The following is a 15,353-nucleotide window of genomic DNA, read 5'->3' as shown; positions in this document are numbered from 1 at the left end:
GGGTGGCTGGCTTTGTTTCAGGAATCGCGTCCACTGCTTAAGACAGCGTGTTTTTTTTTTTTGTTCCCGTATCAGGAACTTCAGTGATCTCCCTCTCCTGAGGGATTAGAGATTGGTAATTACTTCTGGTGAAGGAGGTTAGCCCACAGCGCTGCCGCCTGGCAGGTTTGCTAAAAATAGCAGCAGTAGGTTATTTTTAAAAATCCTCATGGAGAGATCACGACCGTGAGTCACGTTTATCTCTAGAAGGAAAATCACACAACCACCTCTGCACAAGGAACAGCCACACCAGCCCGCGTAGGAGGAAACGGAGAGGTACTTGCGCGTGTGGAATTTCAAGACCCACTTTAGTTCAGAACAGATACTCCGCATCCAAAAGATGTGCACTATTTTCTCAGCACTAGCTCTTTAACTAGTGTTTGTCATGCTTCTGTACGGCTCTTTCTACTTCTTATTTGCTTTTTTTTTTTTTTTTTCCTTTCCCAGGACTATTCGTAACCTAACGGAGAAATATTCTCTGAGGAGGAATTCCATGGCAGGAGAGGTATCTGTCTTCTCTGAGTCATCAATTTCACTTGCTTACAGAACATTAAAAAGAAATTTTAAGTGATAAATGCATTAATCTACAGCTACTTGTGATGAGGCTGTTCTGGCTAAAACAGAATACATTATCTGGAAGACATCTTTCATACTCCCAAGGCACTTTAAAATAATGAAAACATATAAAATAATATCGAAGTAATTAAAGTAATGGCAAATAAAAATGTAGCATTATATGGAATTGCCCTATTGGAGCAATACATCTCTTTTTATAAGTCCTTTGTGACATTGCTATTAATTTTTAAGTAACAAAATATTGCTCTTGAACCAAAAATGGGATATTAACTAACACATACACTATTAATTACTTTGCAAATGCAAAGTGCTAAATTCTAGTTTCTAAAAATAAGCCTCTGAGGTTCTCTAATAAAATCTGTGCACAGTGCCCACTTCTGAATCATCGAAGCCGTGGAGGAGAGTCCCCCTAGTGAAGCCATGAAAATAACTTCACAAAAAAGAAAAAAAAAAAAAAAAGAAAATAACTTCACAAGACCCTGTGTCTTTTCTAGGAGCTGATCTGTGTGCGCTGGGAGCTTCGTGTTGTCCACCCTCTCTCCCCAGCCACAGTGGTCATGTTTCCATTAGCCTGGCCCTCTCCCTGAGACTCAGGGATGATTCTCCCATCCCCTTTCAGTGAATGGGTTTTCTGAGCTACCAGGGAGACACTTCTTAAAACGATGTCACCTTCTTCTGTCCCCAGACCAGCCTGTTCTCTGGGCAACCTCCCGCCATCATGGTGTCTTTAGTGCTCCCAAGTCACAAGTAGGATTCCCTTGAGATAGCAAGTAACAGGTAGAGAGGGGAGCTGAAGAGGAAGATGACTGAAAGGTGAGTCCCACTTCCCCTCCTCTTCGACCTCCCATGCCACCAGCTCTCTGCAAGGAGCTCCCTTATTTCATGAAAACTGTATCCCTGGAACTGATGGCACGGGCTCCTCAGCTTGTGAAACAAATCCTGTGTCACACCATAAACTGCTTCTACCAGCACTTCCATAAACTCTTCAGAGGGCAAGTACACGTGTGTATATATGCATAGAGTATATGTATAAAATCATGACATTTCCTTACATTTTAAAGGTTACCAATTTTCCTCTTGGAGATTTTCAGTATAAATTAATACATTAGAAGTTCTGAGAATGCTCATCGGAGAAGAAAACAGTGGTTTAAATTGGTCTTAAGCAGCCTTCACCCACAGAACCCCTTTGGGGTGCGTGGACAGTCCCTGTTAATACCTTACAGGACTGGTGTCCTGAGGAAGCCTTGCTGGAGGGGGGCTGGGCTTTGGTTTGATACAGGAACGTGGATAGAAGTCCGCCCAGGGACCCTGCTCTACTCACCCTGTTCCCAGATCCTTGTAGTGAGGGCTGGAGCAGCAGAAGATGCAGGGACCTGTGACTCACCCCTTCCTTCTTTCACTGGCGACCACCCTCCTTTGGTGGGTCCCAGGGGAAAGGGCTCCATATGAAAGTGTGCCAGCCCCAAATTTGTACGCTATTCTACTGCCAGAGAATAAACATTGAAGTGGAATTTAAGGAGAACTCAAGGGAGCAGTCTCAGTCTGGAAATTTGCTCTCCTTAAATATGTCGGAAACAACAAAGTTAAAATCAAACAGTGGGGTGACTTAGTGCCATCCCCTCTGCTACTGATACCAATACCAGAAAATCCTGCCAATCCTGCCACCCCTAAACCTGTTGATAATTTGATAAGTCTCAGGTTTTCCACTCTGCGTCAAAGTTTAGTGACTTCAGTTAATTCCAAATTCAAGCAAACCTTGGATGTTAATACTGATTAATTGTCAGCCTAATCTTTATTCAAATATGTCAATACACTTAAGGCCAACATAAAAAGGCAAATATTTGCCCCTTGTGCTAAAGTAACCAACTTTTAAATAATAAATAGACTTTGCTTGAATCACTAATAACCATTTTTAGCCTTTTTCTCACCGGTTTTGAGAGATCTTGCCTAGCAAACTGTATTTACTAAGTCATTAATTTGTTTTCCCGTAACAAAAATTAATCCAAACACATATCACTTGGCTGCCTTCCCAGTCAAAAGCAAAGATACTTGCTGAGTTATATTTAGTCACTCAGTTTTGATTTTTTTGTTTATTTTGTCCTACTGCAGTTCGTATTGAAGTAGATGCAGGGAACTTCTGCGTTTCTGCTTACTGAACTACCTAATGAATAGGAAGGAGTGAATGCTTGCGCTGCTGACAGGTCTTTAAGAAATGGAATTCGAGCACATTTCAATTTGTTCACTCACTTGGTTTTCAGAGGACAACTCTGGGACGTCTCCTCCGGAAAGCCCGTGTCCCCCTGAAATTTCCTGTCCTCGGTGTAATAAACCTGTCACCAAGATCATAAAAAAAACTTGTAGGGAGCGCTGATCAGATGCAGATCTGTGATGCTCCGGACGCCCCCTCCCCATGTCCTGCGGAGCCCTGCGCTCAGCCCCTGCAGGCTCCATCCCTCCCCTGCCCTGACTCCGAGGGTGGACTGCACCTCCCAGAGCTGATGGACCTCCTCTCCAGTCCCCTCCGGCAGCAGGGTACAGTCGGGAGCTTTTGGGGATTCAGGGTTTTCTTTCTAAGGTACCAGATCCTAGTGGATCTGGTTTACTTTGTCTCGGAATTCACCAAAGACAGATGCAAAGATCAAGACAGGATCCCAGCTTCCCTTGGAGCAGAGAGGACTCCAACAAGTGAGTTTCAACACTGGTGGGAGTGGGTTAACATTTCTGAGATGGCCGTCTTTACCCACACCTAGTTCTGGTTTCACCCCCTCCAACTCAGGTCTGCTGAGCAGCTGGGAGCTCCTTGCCCCCCGGAGGGCTGAGCCTGGGTTGAGCAGGAACAGTGGTACTTCCCTGCTTCAGTGCCAGGAGCTAACAAAATGCTTGTAGAAGCAAAATGTTAGAACTGATTCTTGAGGGAAGAAGACTTGTCCAGTTGGAAAGAGGAGAGTCTTGGATGAGTCTAGAGAGAGAAGCCCCCCTGGTAGAGCCCTAAGTGGGAGGCAAAACCCAAAAGATGTTCTTGGAAACCCAGTGCCCTGCTTCCCCCTGAGCCAACACAGGCAAGACTGCACAGGGGAAACGGCTCTGGCGAGTCTCTGAGATTTCTGCCCCCTGAGAGGGCAGACGCAGCAGAACGAGACCCCCGCGCAGCACAGGACCCAGGCAAGCGGGGGACAGTTCTGTGCGCTTGGGGTGACCCAGGGCCGCAGGCAGCCCCTCCAGTGCCTTCCACTCAAGACTGCCTAAGGCCCCCAGGAAATGCGAAAACTGATGTAGACTCGGGTTCCACCACGCTAGGGAGAACAGAGACTTGGATCAGAAATTAGTGAGAGTTTTATAAATTAAGTTGCGTTCATTTTCTACCAGAGTTACAGGCTGAGATGCTGTCTCCAACCCAAGCTGGAGATAAGGGGAAAGTGGCCTCATACTCCAAGCACAGACAGGTCCCATTAGGCTCTAGGTCCAGAGCTCCCTCCCACGTCTCGCCACCCCCTCCCTCCTACTCCTCACCTGTCTTCCCAAACTCCTGAAACCCTAGCCCTCTGGGAAGTCAGGTCCCTCCTTCCCCAGAAGCCAGGGGCCTGCCTCTCAAGTGGTCAGTGTGGCCACTAAGGCTTCTGACAAAGGCAGGATGGTCTGACGTCAAGGACTTCACTTCAAAACCCATAAGGAGGAGCAGGAGGAGAGGACCAAGTCGGTAAGCCTGGGCCCAGCTGTTTGGATGTGAGTGTCAACCCAGTAACTTCAGGTGAGGAAAGACAGATGGGAGAATCTTGTGCCTTTTCCATTCACCCTGATTGCTAGTCTTCGGGGTTCTCTCTTCAAGTTTCCAGTGACAGCAAATTGAGGGTGATATGGACGAAAACTGTCACCTGCCATAACAGTAAACAGAGAATATTGCGGCCATCAAGCCATCAGCCACTGCACTTGCCCCAACTGTGCATCCTAAGGGAATTCAGGATAGAAAAAAAACAAGGTACTGGCTCCACGTAGTTAAGGGGCACATCAGAGGAATGATTTCAATGAGCACAGACACTTGCATCTTCCCATACATAGAAAAGTGCTAAATTCATTAACTTGGGATGTCTGAGTTTTTTAATTTTTGTTTTGTTTAGGTTTTTTCTTTTTTTTTGGTCAGGGGAGGCAGAAAATTCAGTTTATTTATTTACTTATTTATTTTAATGGAGATACTGGGGATTGAACCTAGGACTTCGTGCATACTAAGCATGCACTCCACCACTGAAGCTATACCCTCCCCCTCATTTTCTTTAATTAACAATCTTTTGATGTTTCAACTACCTGGTCGTTGTTGGAAGACCCCCCTATATCTCCTGGCTCCTCCCTTATCTCTTTGGAGCAGTCTTTCATTGCTGTCTGAGAGACTGCCTCCCGGGCATATGTCCTCAGGAAGTCCATGGAATAAAACATAATTCTCAACTTTTAGGTTGTACATTTTTTTTCAGGCCGCAATGCGGAGAGAAGAAAAGTTTAACTTGCCCCACCTTTGAACACATTACCCGCCTGTACCCACAATAGTAGTAAGAGTTAAGCACGCACACCCACACCCTGACAAAATAGCAGTTAAAGAGGCAAAGCTCATCATTTTACAAAAACAGGAAGCTGAATCCCAAATTAATACTATAGTGTCACTAAGATCGCATACGTGACAGATAGATTTTGGCAGAGTGCTTTTCTTTGGAGAGCCAAGAAAGCTTTAAAACTTAAAAGCCTTACATGTAAGCTTTTGTCTGGGTCGTAGAGTCCCTGACCACCCACCTCTGGCAACCACCACCAGAAAAAGACTAAAGCCAAGGCACGAAGACAAATGAGGTAAAAATTGCGAGATCTGGTGCAGCTCTGCCATGAATTGTCAAATTACGCATCTCTGTCATTTCCACTCTCACACCAGCCTTCTCTTATCTAAACCAGGTCCCGCACCCCTAAAGTCATTTAAAATAGGGAAACTTTCTTCCTAAGATCGCATTCTCAATTGCCCACCCAAGCTCATTAAAAAAAAAAAAATGTGTTTGTGAAACCTGAGGTAATCCAAATAACCAGTTCTGGCCATTCGTTTTAGCCTGCTCCCTCAACTGGGAGATTCAAGAGCGGCTGAAACACCAAGAAATTAATGACTGAGCTAAGTTTCACTCCTCACAGCCTACCGTCTGGTGAGATGCCAATGAGTAGCAAGAAACTACGGGCTGGAGGGGACACAGGAGTCCCCAGGCTCAAGGTCAAGCGCTAGGTTGCCTGGACTTTCAACCAAATCTGGTTTGGGTTTTATTTCTCCAGGTTTCATTAATCATTAGAAATGACAGATTCTTTAGAAAATGTTTTCCAGCTTCCCTCCGCACCCCGCTTCCTTCCTCTCTCCCTCCCTCCTCCCTCCCCATCCCTCCCTTCCCCCTCCTCCCTCTCCCTTCCCTCCCTCCTCCCTCCCACTTCCCTCCCTCCTCCCTCCTCCCTCTCCCTTCCCTCCCTCCTCCCTCCCACTTCCCTCCCTCCTCCCTCCTACTTCCCTCCCTCCTCCCTCCTCCCTCTTCCCTCCCTGCCTCTTCCCTCTCCATCCCTCCTCCCTCCCTCCCCCTCCCTCCCTCCCCCTCCCTTCCCCTTCTCCCTTCCTCCTCCCTCCCTGCCTCTTCCCTCCACCATCCATCCCTCTCCCTCCTCCCTCTCTCTTCCCTCCCTCCCCCTCCTCCCTCCCTCCCCCTTCCCTCCACCTCTTTCCCCACCAGAAGTGTTGAGCATTTCTAGGGCACCTGTCACACCATCCATTTAACACTGGAATGCCAGGGGCCTGAAAGTGAATGTGAAACTGCCAACGTTGCCTCCAAGTTGCCGCCAAGTAATAGAACTCTGGGCTGTCAGGAAATTGCAGGAGGAAAAGACAACTCACAGGTGGCACCCTGTGTCTTTGTTGGGAACTATTATTAATATACATTTGCTGAACACTAGGTGTTTGTACTGTCTCCCTTTGAAAGCTTGACGTGTCTCTTTCCATGTGGTCCCTGAAGAATGGGCAAAGTGGAACTGCTTTTTCTGCAAGTATTTCCTTAAAAACAGAGCTCAGGACATGTGAGTGAGAACGTTAAACATCGATTTCTTTAGGGGAAACAAGTTGAAGGGTCTGAAACCTGAGTAAGTTAGACAGTGCAGAACTAATCACGCATCTGCTCTAAGAATAATTTGGTGATTTTGTCCCAAATATAACAAGTGGGATAATGGGGAATTTGCCTTGCTATAGAAAAGGAGAAAACCCCCTATTTTGCTGTAGAAAAACCTTTATTTTGTATTTCCAGATATCTGTCTTGTTTTCCACCCTAGCATTTTATTATCAGCACCTGTAACTCTGAAAATGTGTTAGAGTGATTTTTTTTTTTTTTTGCTTAAATTGAATAAAAACATTGCTTTACCAGAACATGGTTATGTATGAGAACCAAATAAGCAATCCTGTCCAGTTTTACAACCACGTTAAAGTGGTCGATAACACCCTGCACGTCTTTTTCTGGGTCTCTTATAACTCCAATAACATTGAAACCATTAGCTATAAGATACTTGCCTTTTGAAAGCAAAGGAAAATGTGGAGAGTGTTTGCCTGTCTTTTTCAAGTGGATACTAAAAAGCAGAATCAGAAGGAGGTTCTGGGAAACACAGCACTGGAAACGCAGGGCCAGCATCCGGCAAAACCAGGAAGCCAGTCCCTTCATCTCCCAGATCAGCCCATTTGGTTCTCTGCCTTTCCTCCCAGTCCTTATATATTATGAAGCACAGCACCTGATAAATACAGAAAATATTTGCAAGCTATGTAAACATATAAAACCTAGTTGAGAAAGAAAGGAAAGAAAAGAAGAAAGAACCAGCATCAGAGTCAGTGAGCTTGCCTGCGAGTCCTCTTAGCTGTGTGGCCCTGGACAGGTTCTTAACCTCTCTGAGCCCTAGTTTCCTCATGTGGAAAATGGAGTAGCAGTATTTACCCTCGAGGGTTTGTTGTAAGAATTAAATGGGATGATGTATCGAAAACACATGGTTAGTGCTCAGTGGTTTTCCCTGAGTAGTCCATGTCAGTTATGCTTTAATATCTGAACATGTCACTTTTCAGGGACAATTTTTACTTTTGTGTTTTCATCAGACTCTCTGATGCATTAACTCTAAAGAGGAAGCCTTGTGGGAATTTCCTACATTGTGGCAGATTGTTTGGGAAAGACGGGCTTATGACATCAGGGCCTTCGGGGAGTTTATCCAACTACACCACCAAGATATTTTTTCTGGCATTTTCAGTAAGATCCACCCTGAACCCAGGGCTATCAGTGTCACCAAAGAACTCCTGGCTTCCCTGTTTCCGTTGGGGAATTCGTTTGTGCTGTCACTAGGGTAGATGTGGCCTGGGGCAGGGCATTCAGAGGGACACTGAGGGATGAGGGTACCTTTGGGGTAGGTGCCTGCTCTTCTCCTAAGATTCTCCAGGAGGTCAGAGTTAGGGTTACCAGGTGTCCATATTTGTCTATGACGGTGCCAGGTTACTCCTGGTGTCCCTGAGTCATTATTAATAGCACCACCCTTTTCACTTTTAAAATTAACCCAGTTTGGAAGATAAATTGATTAAGGGACTGATTAGAGCAATGTTTATATGAACAAGGACTGCTAAGTAACAAAAGGGAAAATGATGAAACACACGAATTCATAGGCACAAAGATGCGTAGGGTGCATCAATTTTAAGATACACCACTATGTCATATATCATCAAGATAGAAAACACCCACTGTGCTAGTCTGCGAAGACGGCCGTCCCCAGGTATGGTAGACTGGGTGGCTTAAACAACACATTTACTGGCTCATGGTCCTGAGGCTGGAAGTTCAAGATCAAGGTGTCAGCTGGGTTGGCTACTTCTGGAGGCCTCTGTCCTTGGTGTGAGACGGCTGCCTTCTCCCTGTGTCTTCACAAGCTTCTGCTTTCCTGTGCGTCTGCATCCTAATTTCCTCTTCTTAGAAGGACACCAATCACATTGGATTAGGACCCACCGTGAAGACCTTATTTAAATTTCACTAGCCCTTTAAAGACTCTATCTACAGTTACAGACAGATTCGGAGGGACTGGGGGTTAGGGTTTCAACAAAATAACTGTGTGGGATATAATTCAGCCCCTAACACCCACCCAGAAAACCCTGGCATGCCCTGGGTTATTCAATGTATCCTGACGTCAGAGGTAACAGAATGTCAACGGCTGTGCCCATCAGAACTGCAGGGCTCTGAAACACCATGGCTCTGAGATGGGAAGGACAAGTTTTAGTCTATATGCTTTGGTGACAGTGAGCATGGAAAAGTGCAGACCTCTTCCTTCAAAGCTGTCACTTCCCCCCTTCCCCCTCCTGAGGGACCTGGGAGAGGAAGGGAGAAGGAAGCCGCCCAGATTGTGATCTTGATTGCTTCCCCTCCCTGGAGCCTCACTTCCTGCCAATTCTTCTGTAACATGACAGCTCCTTCCTTCTCCCTCCTTACGCTCGCGCCAGCCCTGCACTCACACCTGGACCGCTTGCGCAGCCTCTGAACCCATCTGCCTGCACCCATCCCCCTTTTGTTTACTAGTCCACCCTGACACAAGCATCGATCCACAGGGCAGCTCTCAGCACTGCGGCCCTGGTCACACCACACCCCAGAGAGAAATCCTCAGCTGGCCCTTCATTGCAGAAGGATAAAAACCAAACGAGTCTTAGCCTAACAGTTGGGTCAACCTGGCCCCCGGCCCCCAGCCCTTCCAGCTGTCTCGGGTACCAGCATCTCCACCTAGGGGCATTTGCATGCTCGCGCTCTGGGCCTGTCTGAATGTACCATGTAATTATTACACGTCGTGATTTATGTCTGACTTGCCAACTAACAGCCACCCAAACTCTCGAGACTGTAATGTGCTCCAGTAACCACATTGGCTGAGAAAGGACTTGTTTCTCCCTAGCTCCTCCAGAAAGAATGAAAAGTATTTCCCCACCCACTCCCATCCTCCACCCTCAGAGAAGGTAACCAGCCTTTGTGCCTGGAAGTCTGACTTCCCTAAGTGTCAGGGAGAGCTAACAGCCTTTCTGTGTGTTTCCTATGGGAAAACGGGGAGCTGGCCTCCCCCTTTGTTTTCTGAGGTCTCGGCAGCAAGTTCAAACTGGTGGCCCAGGACAGCCTTGATTTGGGCCCCAAGTGTTTTATGTGCATTTTAAATATTCCTTGCAACTTTCAAAAAGTGGGAGATTTCCTGTGAAAATCTCAATTTCTGGGTTCTCTTGGAGAACTTCAAGATTTAGCATCTCTGGGCCCTATATGCACACGGCAAAAATTGGCCAGATCCAAGTCAAGAACTTTTCAATCCACCACTGTCCCCGCCACTCCCTAAGGTCTTAGACCACTTGCATTATTCATTTTTGTACCTGTCAGTTCTTGTGAGCATCTGAGTTTTCAACCCCCGCTGAGGCCCACCAGGGGGTGAATGGGAAATATCTGAGGGAAGGATGTTGGTGGCTGTGAGCTTCAAGGGTGGAAGAGACCATGACTACTCTTCTAGCATCCCCTCCTGAGGGGGCAGGACCAGGGATACAGATGGCTGGCTGGGTGCCTGTGAGGTCTGGGCTGGAAACGATTTCGCCTTGAGAGTGTCAGTGAAAAGCCCACAGCTGAGCTGGGCGCCTGGAGTTACCCTCAGAGCTGCCCGCAGAGATACCCAACTTCAGATGGATGTGCCAAGAAGCAAATGCATCAGGAATCACATCAGCCAAAGATCCGGCATATCCCCACTTCCCCGCCTAGCATGACCGCCATGGTTCTCGTACAACTAACTGCAGTAAGTAAATCTGACTCCATGTTAGGTCCGTCCGTTTGGCTCCGACCCTGTGCTCTGTTTCCTGGGCTCAGTCATGCTGGTTCTGCACCTTTTCTAAAACAATGTTGCCTAGAGCCTGAAATATACAGGGGAGCCCATTCTCAAGGCTCTGACCTTTAAGGGTGGAACACTTTCCCGTTCATATAGAGATAAAAAGTTGCAGAACAGAGAATAACATTTGTCTTGTTGGAGGTTTACAGGGACACCGTGACCTGACCCACGTGGACAGCTGCAAGAACAAAGGATTCCGACACCAAGAGGTTTGCAACAACCAACCACACCCTCTCCCCCTTTTCAGTATAAAAAGATCCCAAATTCTGATTTGGAGAAGACAGTTCTCTAGGACATTAGTCCCCCATCTTCTCAGTCTGCCAGCTTTCTGAATAAAGTTGCTATTCTTTGTCCCGACACCTCGTCTCCTGATATATTGGCCTGTTGTGCGGCGAGCAGAACGAGTTTGGACTCAGTAACAGAAGTGGGGTGGAAGTAGGGGGCGTTACCCTGCATCACAACTTGAAGGGACCATTCATGTCATAGTCTATGGGATAACTCCCCCTGTGGCTGTTCAGTGCAAAACCTGAGTGCCCTGTTATACATATTTATATGGCCGGGGACAGTGTGTGTGTGTCTGTGTGTGTGAGTCCTCTCAAATTGACTGATTTGGACTTCTCACCAACTTTGACAGTGGGGGGCCCGGAACTTTAATTAAAAAAAATAAATGTAACATGTCTTACCAAGTGCGGTTTAGCAATTAAATTCTATAACAAAAAATAAATTCTTCTCACAGAAAGCACATTTGGTTCTCTGTACCCCTCCCTAGTGCTTTGCAAAATAAATGTGTTGACTCTGAATTACAGGTCCCAGCAGAGGATTTCTCTCCCCAGTAAAAGTTAGATTTCCCATTTTTGTGAGTGACCAGTCCTAGGCAAAATAGGCTCATGCCACCCAGATTTACCTGAGGTTCACATGTTTTACAATGAAGAGTTTATTAGTGAGTTTCCACTTGTACAGACCAGTCCGTGTGTAGTCTTTCCAGGAGGGAGTTCAAACAAAGCTCTCTGTCATTAATGCTCTGTCTGCAGCCTTTAAACTTTGAGTTCCTTTGATCAGAAATTCCTCTTCTCAGAAATTGGATCCTAAGAAAACAATCAGGAAATGTGAGCTAAGATTTAGGGGCATAGATCTTGTAATATAGTAATGACAGCAGCAATAAAAGGAAACAACCTAAATGCTCAACCACTGAGGAGTGAGGAAATACATTTCTGTGACGGAGCACCGTACAGCCTCTGAAAATAGTGTGCTCTGGGTTCTGAGTGGTACCAGAAAGTGGTCACCATATGTTTGTGAGACCTCGAAATGCTCCCAAATATGTTGTTAACATTGCAAAAGCTGTGGCTATTGTTACAAATATTCAGCCTCTTCTCCTCCTTTGACTGTGGGTTCAGTCGTGGGGATTGTGACCCCTGGGATGCAAGCAGGTGAGAAGCCAGGGAGGCTTGGGAAGCACTGGCAGGACCTGGCTTGCTCTCCTGAGACTTTGCCACCGTCCAAGAACACATCTAGGCGAGCCCGTTCGTTCTAGAGAAGGACAGCAGGCATGTGCAGCCCAACCCCTCACCCCAAGCTGAGCACCGCCTGGTTCCCAGCCCCCAGCACACCCACAGGGCCCTGAGACTAAAGTACTGTAAACCCACTGATGGGGGGTTTGTTGTGCAGCCTTTTGTGGCAATAATTGGCTAACACAAGAAGAAGGTCTACTTCAGTTCTAGAAAGATCTTTTCTCCAAAGACATAGCATTTGACAACCTGTGCAAAAAGGTCTTGACTTTTCCCTGCAAATGCCCATTTGATCCATGCTGAGTCCACTGAGGTTCAAAGGGAGAGGACATAATCCCCAGTCCTCCGTGGGAAGGACATCCAGGCCATATTACAGGAAGAACATGTAGGAGGGCGATATTTTATGACCTTTTTTGGAAAATGTAATCTACTGTTTAAAGTTCTCAGACGATTGCTTTATGAGCACTCTGTGTGAGTTCTTTTTTTAAAAATTTTATGTATGTATTTTTATTATTTGGGGGGAAAGGTAATTAGGTTAATTTATTTCTCTTTGGAGGGAGTACTGGGGATTGAACCCAGGACCTCATGCATGCTTAGCGTGCGCTCTACCACTTGAGCTGTACCCTCCCTGCCGTGTGAGCTCTTTTCATTCAATGCATATTTACTGCACACCTACCATAAACGCACCAGTTACTGGTCTAAGATGGGAAGCTGAGAAGCGAACATCACAGAGGTGGTCCACGTATTGCTGGGCGAACCAGAGGAAAGCTTCGGGCTCGGACCCGTTAGAAGGACCCCCTAGTAACTGACCAGATGAGCTGGTTGGCTGGGGGTCAATTCCTAGCGAGTAGCCCAGCCCTAGAGGACCAGAGAATAATTCCAGCTATAGAAGGATTTTGCTGTGATTGTGTCTGTTGTGATGGAAGCTTTCTTGGCAGCTTCTCTGAGTGTCGAATGAGAAGGCCAGAGCTCTCAAAGGGCTTAGAGTCCAATTCCATTTCACTTAAGCCGTTACTATAGCTTTAATGCAAAGCAGGTGCTAGGATTGTGAAAAAGGAGCTAAAGGCAGCTTTGCAGCAACTGCTGACTCAAGGTAACTCAACGTAACCCAACATGTGATCCTCAGCACGGAGTGTGGTCACATGGCAACAGCCTTGCCGGGAAGTTTTATAGAAATGCAGTCTCGGGCTCCAATCCTATGATAGTGAATCAGAATCTGCATTTTTAAAAAAATAATTTTTCACTGTGGTAAAAAAAAATACACAGATAAAACTTACCCTCGGGGGAAGGGTAGAGCACGTGTTTAGCACGCACAAGGTCCTGGGTTCAATCTGCAGCACCTCCATTAAGATAAATAAATAAATAAACCTAATTACCTCCTCCTGCCCCCCCAAAAAACAAAAAAAGGTAAAAAAAAACTTACACTCGATTTCTAAGAGTACAGTTCAACGACATCAAGTACTTTTACATTGTCGTGCAGCTGTCACCATCACCTCCAGAATGCTCTTCATCTTGCAAAACTGACTCTGCCCCCATTAAACAATGACTCCCCATGCCCGCCTCCCCAGGCCCGGAAAACCAGCATTCTACTTCTGTCTTGATGAATTTGACTACTCCAAGTACCGCGGAGAGAGGACTCATACAGTATTTATCCTTTTGTGACACTCAGCATCTTGTTTTCAAGGTTCGTCCATGTTGTTAGCAGAATCTGCATTTTAACAATGTCCTGAGTCTGCATGTTGAAGGCTGAGAAGTCCTGGTCTACTAGATGACTGGGCCGGGACGGGGGAGGGGAGGAGGTCCAGAAGGACCATCCTGAGGGGACTCAGGCTCTCCCCCCTCCTCCCGAAGCCACCCTCTTCAGTCATATCCATAGTCCCCCCATGTGTGAGAGTAGTCATGGATTCCTGAGGTCAACCATGCTGGCTCTGATCTACCAACAACTGGACGGCTAAACTGGCCCCTGGACCTCAGAAGTTCCTGGCCCACAGGAACTGCGCTTGGGAGAGTGTAATTTGTACATCACTCATGCAGCAGCAAGGCAGTTAGAAGTCTGTGGCTGGCCTGCACGGTCAGCAGCCTGCCTAATAACACACACTTGCACAGTGCCAACCATGATGCCAAGTCGTTATCAAGCTTTACCATGTTTACCTCTTGTAACAGTCCTAGGAGTAGGACCTATTATGACCCCCATTTAACAGATGGAGAAACTGAGGCACAGATGAAGTAACTGTCCTGAGGTCATACGGCTGGCAAATGGTGGAGCAGAGATTTGAAGATGGGACCCTAAGGGGTACACTCTGCCTCCTCTCGTAATTGCTGGTTGTGGGGAGGGTTCTACTTTTAATCATAGGGGTTGGTTTATATGTAAGAAAAAAACGAAGCCAGAATGTCAGAAAGTGAGTAGGAACCCCTTGTGATCTGGTGGGCTTTTTCACAGTAAGCAGAAGAAAGTTTGGGGTCCATGTTCATGTTATTAAATAATCAGTTCCCCTCCTCCTCTCCCGCCACACTTCCTCTGTCTCCTTCACAGGCTCCTCCCCGCAACCTCCAAGCCTTCCCCTCCCCCTGGCTCCCCCTCCCCCTCCCCATATGCTTCCTCCCTCCCCCACTCCGTGCTCCCTCCCTTCCCCTAAACTCCCCCTCCCCCATACTCTCCCTCTCTCCTTCCCCCCTCCTCACTAACCCCTCAATTCATGTTGCTTGCTGTGATCTGGTTTCGGATCATGTTCCGTTGCTTCCTGGTGTCTCAGTGGAAATGTCACAGCAAGATTTCAAATCCCCGCTCTGGGAAGATGAGCCAGGTTGGCTGACACCTTGGAGATGAAAGGGGAGCCCAGGGTCACAGCCAGACTGCTGCTGTATCCCAGCATCTCCCCGCCACTCCCTGCCGGCCCCAGCCGCTGCTCCCTTACACCATCCTCTCCAAGGGGCTTGAAACCTTCCTCATCTCCTCCTCCTCTTTTCCTCCAAATCTTAAGGGGTCTCCCACCTCAGAAGGTCTCACTTCTGTCTTCTACTTTGCACGTCTCACTGCCTGAGTTCAAGCCCTTATCGTCAGCATCTTCTCCTAGCCCCTCCTCTGCCTCCCTCCCCGTGCCCACCCCCCACATGCCTGGCAGGGCAGGTGTCTCCCCAAAACACACATCAGCCTGTGCCGCTCCTCAGCACTGCCTTTAACTCCCGCCCTGCATCGTGGGTGCATTTGCCAGCTGCTCAGTGAACATGACCTCTTTCCTTGCTCTTTTTTAAAAAAACAATCCCAAACTTACTGAAGAGTTGCGAGTTCTTAGCTCACAGGGGAAAAAAAAATGTGACAATGAATAT

The 15,353-nt window shown here is 47.0% G+C and overlaps 1 long non-coding RNA gene across 1 annotated transcript; it reads right to left on the bottom strand.

Annotated features, from left to right (window-relative positions):
- Positions 1-11,437: 11,437 nt before the first annotated feature.
- LOC141578328 (uncharacterized) lies at positions 11,438-15,046 on the bottom strand. The gene is made up of 2 exons (XR_012508528.1): positions 14,713-15,046; positions 11,438-11,606 (listed from the first exon to the last, which is right to left on the bottom strand). It is a non-coding gene; the product is annotated as an uncharacterized LOC141578328 (long non-coding RNA).
- Between the last annotated feature and the right edge of the window lie 307 nt (positions 15,047-15,353).

The sequence above is a fragment of the Camelus bactrianus genome, chromosome 1 (assembly GCF_048773025.1).
Source record: "Camelus bactrianus isolate YW-2024 breed Bactrian camel chromosome 1, ASM4877302v1, whole genome shotgun sequence".
Lineage (NCBI taxonomy): Eukaryota > Metazoa > Chordata > Mammalia > Artiodactyla > Camelidae > Camelus > Camelus bactrianus.
This window is presented reverse-complemented; position numbering and strand designations above follow the sequence as displayed.